The sequence below is a fragment of the Aythya ferina genome (genome assembly GCF_964211825.1).
Source record: "Aythya ferina genome assembly, chromosome: 2".
NCBI classification, from domain to species: Eukaryota; Metazoa; Chordata; class Aves; order Anseriformes; family Anatidae; genus Aythya; species Aythya ferina.
Window position 1 is genome coordinate 5,652,371 of NC_140297.1, and position 11,312 is coordinate 5,663,682.

Sequence of the window (11,312 nt, forward strand, 5' to 3'; positions counted from 1 at the left end):
GAGCTGGGCCAGGCACTGTAGGGGCAAAAATCGTGTTTTATTTGCCTGCACAGAAGCAGGCTTAGCTTTTCTGACCCCCAGTGCAAAAACAGAAACAAGGAGTCGGATGCTCCTCTAAGCTTTTTCTGCCTCTCTGTGGTATGCTTGTACAGCACATAGCACAGTGATGCCCCCATTTCTCTGGTCACAGTAAGATCTCAGCAGCAACTCTGCTGAGTTGGTGGAGCATATCCCTGATCCCAAAGAGTCTCCATGCTCTTTGCTCCAAAAGGCCAAGCAACTTTCCAGTAATAATTTTCCTATGCGAGATTTTTTTGGATTCCCTACCTCTGAACACCTTCACAGGTGTTTTACAGACATGTTTGGAGGGGCCCTTGCCCCTCTCATTCCCCTATGGATCTGCAAATATCAATCCATGGAGAGGATGTTGTGCACCATTCAGGCTGCGGGTCAACATGCAATGAGGTTTCCCCACCAACATCACATCACGTCGTCATGTCATGTCATGGCACAGCACATCACATCCAGCTCCAGATGACCAGCTTTCACTGAGGATCCTGAATGGACCCTGCTCCTCCCTACCATAGTTCAGATACTTAAACATCCTGCAAGACTGCAAGTTAGCAGTTCCCTGCTCTCTGTTAACGCTGGTGTCTAGGAAGACCACCATGCCTCTCTCTAAAATAGTGTCCATTTTCTATTTAGCTTCCTTTAATAAATGAGGATCATAGCAAAGAAATAAATTAGTATGAAATTTAGCCATATAAGGAGGAGAGAATGGGAGGGGAACAAAAAAAAATAATAAATACAGCCACTCTTGTCACTGCTGCATGCTGAGAAGGGGATTGTACAGCATGTGAGCAAGGTGGTGCTGAGCAGATGAGGAGGTGCAGACTGATGTGACAGATGCTGAGTGTATCCTGTGATGCAGGGCAGGAAAACAGGAGACATCATTTGGGGATGGCTGGGGCTGTCACACACAGCAGGTAGCACGAACTGGATGGCAGAGGTGTCAGCTAGCACAGCATCAGGCAGGGGGCAGAATGCACGGTGGAGCAGAGCTTAGTTATTTGTGTGGGTGGAGGGGTGTAAAGGCAGGAGGAAAGGGCAGATTGGGGCAGAGCTAGGCCAGGTATAAGCACTGACAGCTCACGTGTGATGAGATGGAGCTGGCGCTCCTGTACTCTGCAACCACCCAGGAACATCTGCACCTTTCCATCACAGCTCCAAAACATGCCTGTGATCCCAGCACCCCCAGCCAGCTGCCATAGGGGCTGGGAGAGGGGAGCAGGGAAGGACAGCACCGACTTCTGCCCCTTCCTCCTGGGAACTGGGGGTCCAGACATATCCCACACTTGAACACCCCAAGCTTCCTCCCTGGCTGAATTGGAGAGGCACAAAGCTCTTAAAGCTGGACAGATTGGCCACTTGTGGGAGCCCTGTCATTCAATTCCCTTTTGTCATGCTCATGGAAAGCAGCTGGTGAAAGGGAAATGAGCTTTTAAGGATTATTTTGGCTGCAGGAGGCTGTACCACTGCACGTGCCAGAGTTGTTTTTAACCCGTAACACACACAGAGTTTTTTATCTTAAATCAGCATTTGCCCCCCCATGGTTTCAGGTTTTCTGGTTCTAGCAGTGACCTCCCAAGCCTGCCTGCTGCCTGGTTTGCTGCGAACAGAGGGTGCTGGCTGCAGACCCCAGTGGAGGGACCAAGGGTGAGAGCCCACCAAGGACACGGTGTCTGGCAGCCACCGTGCAGCAGTGTCCCTTCAGAGACCAGATTTGGGACCAAAGGGGGATGGATGTTTGTCACTAGATGGCAGCGCACTCTCTTGCAGGAGAAGGTGTTGGTGCTGTGGTGGACAGGGGATGCTGCTGTCTGGTAAGCAAGCTTTGCAGCCAAAACCAGCTTGTAGGATGGGGCAGCCCACCGCCTCTGTGCTCCCCTTTGCCTCCCCTCCTTGCTGGGCTTTGAAAATTCCCCGTAGGTACAGACTGCAGAATAGAAAGGGGAATGGAATTAAAGGCACTTTTGGAAGCAATCTCGATGCTCTGTAATTTGAAGTCACGTCAGACTCCTGTTTCATCTTTGTATGGCACCGAGATAACATCCTCCTCACGTGCCCTTCAGCTGAAAGCCCTGAATAATGGAGCTATATCAATGCATACATGCACGAGCTTAAGTATGTGTGTGAGCTGGGGGAGCGGCATGCCCACACACGAGCCCCTCTCTTCTCTTTCTTGGCTGTGATTTTCCTCTCTCTGGTCGCCAATATTCATCTGCAAGTTGTAAATTTTTAAAGCCGGACCACTCGAGAGACTATACCTGCAGCAAATTAGCTGGTGCCTTCTCCTTTTTAATATTAAAGGACTCAAGCTTTCAACTATTTCCCTTCGGGAAAACGGCTCCTCGATTTACAGTCTTCCATCTTAGGAAGTATTTTGTTAGATCATGTAAGCCTTTCACAGCTCAATTTAATCTCATTACTGCTAACTATAGCCTTTTGGACCCCGTTAATCAGTGACTTGGTGATGTCCTCAGTGACAGCTTCCTCCAGATCTTTTGATGCCATCAGTGTGGCTGGGGACGAAGCCCAGCTGGTTTATGTGCCTGGGAATGGGCTTTCCTAATGGATGTAGCCAGCTTTGCCCTTTGCAAAATGCTCAGGACTCCCTTAGTATCTCAGAGGTAACAAAGCATGGTCTCAAAGGACTTACTGGTATTTTGGTTTTATGTGTAATTATTCAGCTCTGAACTGTTTCATGGACATGAGCTTGCTGATAAGCCAAATGCCAGTCAGCAGAGCTTTCCTGAGCACTGCCAAGCTGGTGTCCACCATTTCGTGGTGGCCCAAACCTGTGCTCTGTATATCCTTAGAGCACTGTGTGGCTTCAAGCCTTTGAACACGCTTCATTCGCCATCCCAGGTCACTGCATTGGCCAGGTGTCCACTCCTTAACCCTAAATAAAATAGCTGTGGGGCAGTCCCTGGGTGATGGTGAGCAGCCTCCTGAAGAAAACCTGCTGTGGCATGTGGAGCACTGATGTGTCCTTCTGTGGAAACAACCAAGAACAGCACATGTATAGTCATGGACAAGTCTTGTCCCAGAAGAGGTACGGGACAGCTGGTTCCTGGGCTTCTTTAGGAATTGTTACATCTCCTGTCTCTGAGCTAGAGTCCCATCTCTGAGCCAATCCAGTGCCTGCATCAGAGGTAGCTATCATATTCCCAGCTCTCTTCCTGGCTGCAATTACCTCTCCAGAAGGATCCCACCCCAAACAAGCCCTAGCCCTACCACAGAAGCAGAGCCCAAGAAGACACAAAGTCTTTGCTATTGCAAGGCTCTAAGCCAAGGGCTGGAGAGTGGTGTAAGGCTCTAAGATAGACCATGAGTCACCATTCACCAACCAGAAGAAAAGATGTTCCTCATGCTGTAAAAGGCACACTGCAGCTAATAAATGCTGTGATCACATTTAGCAGGATAGCATGGTGACTTCACATGCTTTGATATTAAAAAAATATCCCAGCGATGCTGTGGAAACTTCAGCTCCTTCTTTTGTCTGTGCGCTCATGTAAGAGACTTGTTTTCCCAGGCAGATGGGTAATTAAATACAGTGTCTCAAATCCTGGAAGCACATCATCTTTTTTTTTTTTTTTTTTTTTTTTTTTTTTTTTTTTTTTTTTTTTTTCTCTCATGTGGAAGAGAAGAAAGAAAAGGAAAAGAAAGAGAACAAACCCTAAGCAGCTGGGATATGGGGTCCACAGATTCCTGCTCCAGAGCAGACAGGATGGTTCCCTGGTCTCAAATCCAGTCGTTATGGGATTGCAAGAGAGATGCTCTTTTGAGAACAAACCTCCGAAACCTTCCTGCTGGCATACTTTTGGTAAAATTCAACCCTTTCCCAGACAAAGCTTCAGCTTGGATCTCTCCCCGTTCACAGATGCCTCCTGCCTTGAAATATCCCTGACCTGCTGTAGTCCCGATGATATCATAGCATTAGGGATCACTTACATAGCCTGTCCTCAGCCAAAGATGACTCTGTCTGATACATCACTGCTGCCAAGTCCAAAAAGGAGCCCAGCCAAGACTCCTTAGGTACAAAGGAACCTCTCCCTCTTCCTTTCCTCAAGGCTGAGGTGCAGGCAGATATGACTCACCCCAATCTAAACACGGACGTAATTCTGCCCTGATGTTTAGTCCCAGCTATTTTTAAATGCTGGGATAAGAGCACAGGGAGTCAGGATGGTTCCGTGGACTCATCGCTGGCCCAGATCCCAGCTGCATCGGGGTGTGCCAGCTCTGTGCAATGGGCCCCTTCGGGGCTGGAAGGGGTACAGGACCAAGTTGCCCCTTCCCGGCTGCGACTACAGAGCTGGCAGTAGAGTAGCAATGATGACTGGTAAGCAAAAATAAATCCAACTCACAGCTTCTGCCCGTGGCTGAGTCACTGGCTGCATCCGGCACTGAGGAGATGATCACCTGTCTGTCACGGGAGATCTTCCCTTCCTGTGGGTGGGTGACAAACAGGTAAATTCCCTTAAACAGAGGAGAGGAGCTGCACAAGGCCCCAGCATGGGGAAAGCAACTCCATCAAAGGCTTTCCAGATGCTGGGGTGGTCACAATATTGCATCCTTGTATTGTGTGGGGTTGGACTTTGCTGTAGACCTCATCCCGCCTTGGCCTTGGTTTGTTGTCCCCAGGAACAGTCCTTCTCAGTTCTTTGAGCAAGGCCTCCCTCAGTTTCCAGACCCACGTAGTGTTTTCTCTTACCTATCTTGATTTTTGAAGCCACTGTTGCTGCTCTTCGGGTCAGGTTTATCCATCTATTTCCCTTACCTGCCCTTACAATGACTGCAGTATCTCAAACCCAATAAGGGCTGGTGTTGCCCTTGGCTGTATCCCCAGTGAAAGGACCAATCCTTTCTGTGGAGCAGTAATTATTGGGGTGATATCATATGGTGGTGAGATAGATCTGACTGTTTCAAACAGGATCTGATCCAGAATTAGTATTTCAGATAATAACGATTTCATGGGGCTCCCCTGCTTTCTTAGTAAAGGTCTCTCTCCCATCTAAGCTGTCCATTTTTAACTCTTCCCCTTCAGGGAAGGGATCATGGCAATAAATATTTTGCTGAATGTGTGACTGGTGTCCCTGATAGCACGAAATCACCCAAAGCTGGCATTGCAGAACCTGTCTCAAGGTAGATTCAGCATGTGTTGGGGATCTCTTGGAGAGTCTGCCAGACCTTAATAATAGAGAAAGTGGCCTCCATACCATAGGGAGGTGATGTGCTAAGGGATTTTCTGTGGTGGATTTGTTGCTCACCCCCACCACATCTTAGAGCAAGCTCTATACTGGTGGTAGCTCTGATAGCACAACATGGTTCCCCTGTAAACCTGGTCCCCCATCCCTAGGCATGGTTGCCCTTCCACAGGGCAGCCCCCATGCCCAGTGGATGAGGAACAACCACCATGAAGCCCAACCACTCCTAAGCATGACTCTGGACACCCAAAGAAAATACATTTCAGAGGAGCTCTCAAAGAAGAGCAGAGCACCTACTAACCTTTGAGGCAGACTTCTTCCATGTGATGGTGGTGGGACTCCATTGCATCCTCTGCATGCTCTGAAGAGAGGAAGGGAAGGATGGCTCTCTGTGGGATTTGGTCTCCCTGCTCAGGGGTTGGATTGTTGTCAGGATCCTGGTATCAGCTTCTCTCTTCCTCAAAATCCCATTGTGAGGTGGTGTCTTGAGTGGAGCAAAAGGTAAAGTGTTACTCTGTGGATTGGCTTTATGGGTGTCAAAGGTGGTCGGGAGTCCTTGGAGGTTCCGTGTTGTGGCACTGATCTTATGGATGGGAAGATCCTCCGTGGACTTGCTCCAGGACACATCACCACGATGGCTTTGAGATAAACCATACTTTTTCCCCATTGGATTGCCATTAGTCTGTGATAGGTATCTTCTTTCCATGAGCTAAAAAACCCAAACATACAACAAAACAGGCTCATACATAACTTCAGTATCAGATCAACTGAAATTTTAATTTCCTCCTCTTTCAATCCAAGCATCATACCTATTGACCTTTAAACTTTTTGAGGTGAAATAATCCCTTGCTTTCTTCTCTATATTCCCTGAAGTGAATGTCAGGGACATGACCTAAACACACTCTAGCCCTTTCTGAAGTGTGGGAGAAGTTTCTGCCTTGGCTATTTCCAGTGTGTCCTCCTAATTTGTCCATGGTAATGCAAGAAAGCCTTGGGGTAGCAAAAATATGATCACTGGTTCCTCATCCAGGAAGTCTCCCTCTCTATCATCTCATAGGAAACCTCGAATTTCATTTTAAGAAAGATCCTGTCCTGGAAATACTTTTTTGTTTTATTTTTTTTTTTATTTTTATTATTTTTTATAGTCAGAAGAGCGAAGAAAGTGATTTCTTCACACTAGGGTAGAAAGCTTTCTTTAGTAAATGCTTTGAGTGAGTCATTTGAGACACACAGATTAACCCACAAAGCATCCATCTTCTGGTTCAGGAGGGCAGAGATATCCCAGTGTCATATCTGTCAGCCCATTGTGGATGGCTGGGTGCCTTAATAGCTTTGTGCACCTTTGTTTCAAGATCTTTCTCTCATTTTCTAACCAGTTTTAAATCTTCTGCCAGGTCCTATACCTCTTGATGGTTTTCCATTAGTCTCTCCCACTACGATTTATTCACTCCAAAGGAATCTGAATGTTATATGGGAAGATTTCATCCCATCCTGGAGCATCTTATATGTTTCAGTCCATCTGTACATACTAAAAGGGAATCAGATCTCACCTGCTGTCCTCAGAACAGCACCAGATATTGGGAAAATCTTTGTCTCTAATTGCTAAGAACCAGACCATTTTGTTGTCAGGGCATGCTCTGTCCCACCTTGTCTGAGTCTTTGGCTCTCACCTTGGGATATTCTTTCTTTGACATTTTGCTTTCACAGTCCAGGATGCTCTGGTACCTGCAGGGAAGGCAGGAGAAGGTAAATGAATCCCTTTTTAGCCTGATTGTGTTTTTCCATTTTATTGACAGGCTTCCCCTACCCTCATAAAAATATCAAACCAGACTATAAAGGTAATTTTAAAGGGTGAGAGATGTGAAAACTCCTGTAAAGAGGTCAGGCTGTAGGACCAACAGGTTAGTTCAGTGCAGTGCCACTAGATCTAGTGTAAGCCCTCTCATCCTATGATCTATGCAGATGTGTCCCGAGCACCTGGTCTCCCCACTGGAGGGGGATCTGCAAGGGGGTGACACAGATTAAAAGTGGTGTGTTATTGCACTTTGCTAATAATATATGGCTTGTTAAAGTCAAGCTTTCCAGAATATCAAATTCTTTTTTATTTACTTAGCTTTAACCTAGCTTAAAAGGGTTTATCAAGCCACTAGCTGCTCTAACATAACACTGGTGGTGAATGAGACCTCTGCAGAAGAAACCACCTTCCTTCTCATTGTTTCAGCTTTCTCCAAGACCCTGCAAGATAGATGGCTTTTTACACTGAAGATTGACCAGCTTCGGGATAATCAGAACTAAACTGTCTCAAGGGGAAGTTCAAGAGACCATCTTGACAGCAGCTCTGTCACTCAAGTTGAGGGAGATGTGCTGAGGGTACCATTGCTAATCTTATTTGTCTCACCCTTGGCAGAGTTGTGATCTGATCTCAGTTATGGGTTGTAACCAAGAGAGAAATTATTCCTCAAAGGGCTGGGGTTGAAACGACTCTACTTGGAGCATGTTCATTAGAAACACTCAAGAGAAAACACAACGGGATGAGATGCCCATACACCTCTTGTCTCCTAACCAGCTCATCCCTCCAGCCTTTGCTGGTTTCTCTCATGGCACCTTAGAGACTATGCAGATTAAAAGCCTTAATTATCCACCTGGGAATGTTCCAGTCACTGGGTTATAGGGCAAATTACTCCATGCCTTTGTCTTTGGGCAAGTTTGTTGAGTGGATCTGGGGAACAGGACTTGGCTTCCAAAACTAAATAATGCATCAATAATGAAGAACAGATAAGAGCAGTTGGGGCAGAAAACTACTTGCCTCTAGCTTGAGATGTGAAAAGCTGGGATGCTGTACCTGGGAAAAACTTTATCTGAGTGACATCTGTTATGGATATGGAAGAAGGAGAGTCCACCCTGGAGAGCTCCAGAGGTCTATGGTCATCTGCAGCTGTAGAATAGCCACCCACCTGGCAACCAGTTCGGAGACAGACACAGATTTTTTCAGAGGAACTGCTTCGTGCTCTGGGATGCTTCTTGGAGAATGGCACAGAAAAGGAAGGGACTGAGCTGGCCGCAGCTTCTCAGCTTTTTCCATGTCCTCTGTCTGCAGGTGTTGGAACAAGAGGGTAAAGGTTATGGTGCTGGATGTGAGATCCACGGAAAGCCAACCCCTAGTGCATCCCTCTCCACTCGTGGGGTCAGGAAAGCAGTAAAAGGCCATGGAACAAACTATTTCTTCCCTGATACATCAGAAAAGCTCAGCACATAAATTCACTTTTGAAAAAATAAAATAGGGTTAAGAAGATGCATTTTAAGTCAAATTACTCCTAATGCAGGGAATGGGTCTTTTCCACATCTGCCCATCAATTTTCTTATTCTCCTTAGTCACCCAGTCCAGCTTTGTGACAGAGAAGGGGAAAGAACCAGAAAAAGGTTCAGCTTTAAATCATTTAAAGTAATTTGATGGAAATTATGTGTATGCATCATAAATGGATATATATATATATATTTAATGTCTCCAGTGTTGTGTAGACATGAATCAGCTCTGAATTAAGCAGTAACTGGAGGATTAAGCACCTCTTGCCCTCTTCTGCCAAAAATGTTCTTGTATTCCAGGCTTCAGAAAGGCACAGCAGAAGTCTCAGGCAGTGGATTTGTGATGACTGATCTGACACTTGGAAGTACATTAGGTCATCTGGGGCTCATTTTCTGAATTTAGATAGAGCTCAAGGGACCTACAAGTTATATGTAATTGCTCTTTAATTACTGACACAGACATCCAAACCATGGGATTATTAGATACTTGCACTGAGATTTTGAAAATACTTGTTTTAAAAGCTGTGTTGCTTGCATAACATGTTTCATAAATGATTTCTATTGCACTTGCAGATCTGGTCAATTTTTTTCTGGGGGCTTGGGGTGATACTCAGCAGCTTATGAATCACTGCCTCCCCCCTTTAACATATCTGAAATCAAGACCAGAGAGAGGGAGGTATATTTCTCACTATTTGCTTTAGAAATTACTCTTTTGTAAAAAATTTATTTTTTTTTGTCCCTCCTTTTATTTATTTATTTTTTTCCCCAGGTCATTTCACACAATGTTAGAGAAGAGACAGCTTTATTAGATCACAGACACCCACCTCCCACAGTCCAGGGATCATTCCCCATTCTTGCGGTTGTGTCTAATGTTAAACAACTCCACGTGAAGAGCCCTTGGGGGATTTACTTCGTGGTAGAATAAACCCATTAGAAGGGAAGCCTTCCCTGATTTTTCATTTATGCTCCCCTTTTCTTCAATACAGGAGGCACAGTACATGGAAATACTCTTCTCAGCCCACCCTGAACTGTTCCCACAACCAGCACAGCACCCCCCAGTCACCAAGGGCTTACTGATATTAATTCATTCCATCTCCTCTGATCTGGGAGGGTTTTTTTTTTTTTTTTTTGGTGTAAAATCACTTACATGCTAGAGTGCTTTCCTCCACCTGAGATCTGCCATTTGATAGTCTCCTTGGGGCTCTTCAGTACCACGCTTCTGACTCCTTTTTCATCTCCTCCTTTACAAGACAGGAGGCAAAGTCCCTTGGCAAAGCTGCAATTAAATATTAAAAGCTGATGTGTGATTGGAGCTGGTGTGAATTGGAGAGCTGGCACTGAAGAGCGGAAGAGTTGAAGCCTCCTCCTTGCTCCTGCCAGCCTGTTGCCAAATATTAAGGTCTCATCCTTCCCTGTAAAACCACCGAGTAAATTCAGAGCCCAGCTGGGGCATGAACAGCTGTCTAGACCCACAGCTAGGCTCTGATTTGGGTGTAAATCTGCTGGAATCCTTGTCTGAGGTGGAGCAGAAATGAACTCCTCACCATGGGGATTTTAACGTGGATGTTTCTTGCAAAGGTCATAAATTCATCCTCCAAACCAGGGAGGTTTTTCAGTGCATCTTATGGTCCCAAATGCCTGTGACTTTGCTGAGGAGGCTTTGCCTGAACCATAAGAAAGGAAATCTCTCCAGACTGTTAACAGCTCTAGGGCATGCACTGCTCCTCCTGGCAAAAATGAGGTGGTCAGGACTTCAGGGAGAGAGGGTCCGGGTGCAATGAATCGAAATTGTTCACTATTAGGGGTAAGAAAAGGCAGGACTGGTTGTGGGGATCCAATTTATGCATCATCTAAGTCTGATCAAAATCGGAGTTTAGCAAAGGTAACCCTTCAAAAAGCATCGTGCCCACTAACAGGACTGCACCTGACAATTCATGGTTTTCCATGAAGCTCTTTCGGGGGATTTATCCTGCACATGCTGGAAGGTTGACCAAGCAACAAAGGCAGTGCGTGAATAAGAGCAGATAATAGTGTGTTGGTTTATAATGAACCAGAAGGGCTGCATTTAACATCAAAAGCTGGAAAATCATTTACCCAGAAAAGCCTAAGCTAAGCAAGAAACCTTTGATACTAGGGGTGAGTTTGGGCAACACACAGAGCTGGATATACGGACCGACCACCACTGTCATCGCTTTATGAATAATAACCTGCACTTTTCTGTGCGCTCTCATCCAAATCTTACTGGAACAAGTAGAAAACTCTTTACCAAGCTTTTATTCCAGCACTTAAACCCAGCTGAGAAACATTAACACTTTTATTCTCTACCTTGCAGGTATGGCGAGTCTGATTTCATGCATTAGGTGCTTATGATCTCAGGTGCATTTGTTGCAGCAGCACCTAAGGGCCAGCCTAGAGCACACCCTCAGCTCTGTACAGATTCAGGTGTGTACCAGGCTTGAACCCTTTGCCCTCCTCCTGCACTCTCAGGGTCTTCCTGACCTGGTAATTTTCCACTGAACGAGATTCAGCTCTTGGAGGAGTGTGCAGGATGCCCTGATGAGAAAATACCTGTGATTTTATCAGCTGCTGGGCTTCCAAGGGACAAATCTGACGGATGTTGGATGGGTTTTTAGTTGAATGGGCAAAGCAAGACTTTGAAGCTGAGATGCTTCCTTGTTAGGTATTTAATTTAGGGAGGAAGGACTGGGCTGACAGCATGAAACAATGAACATTGCTGTCCAT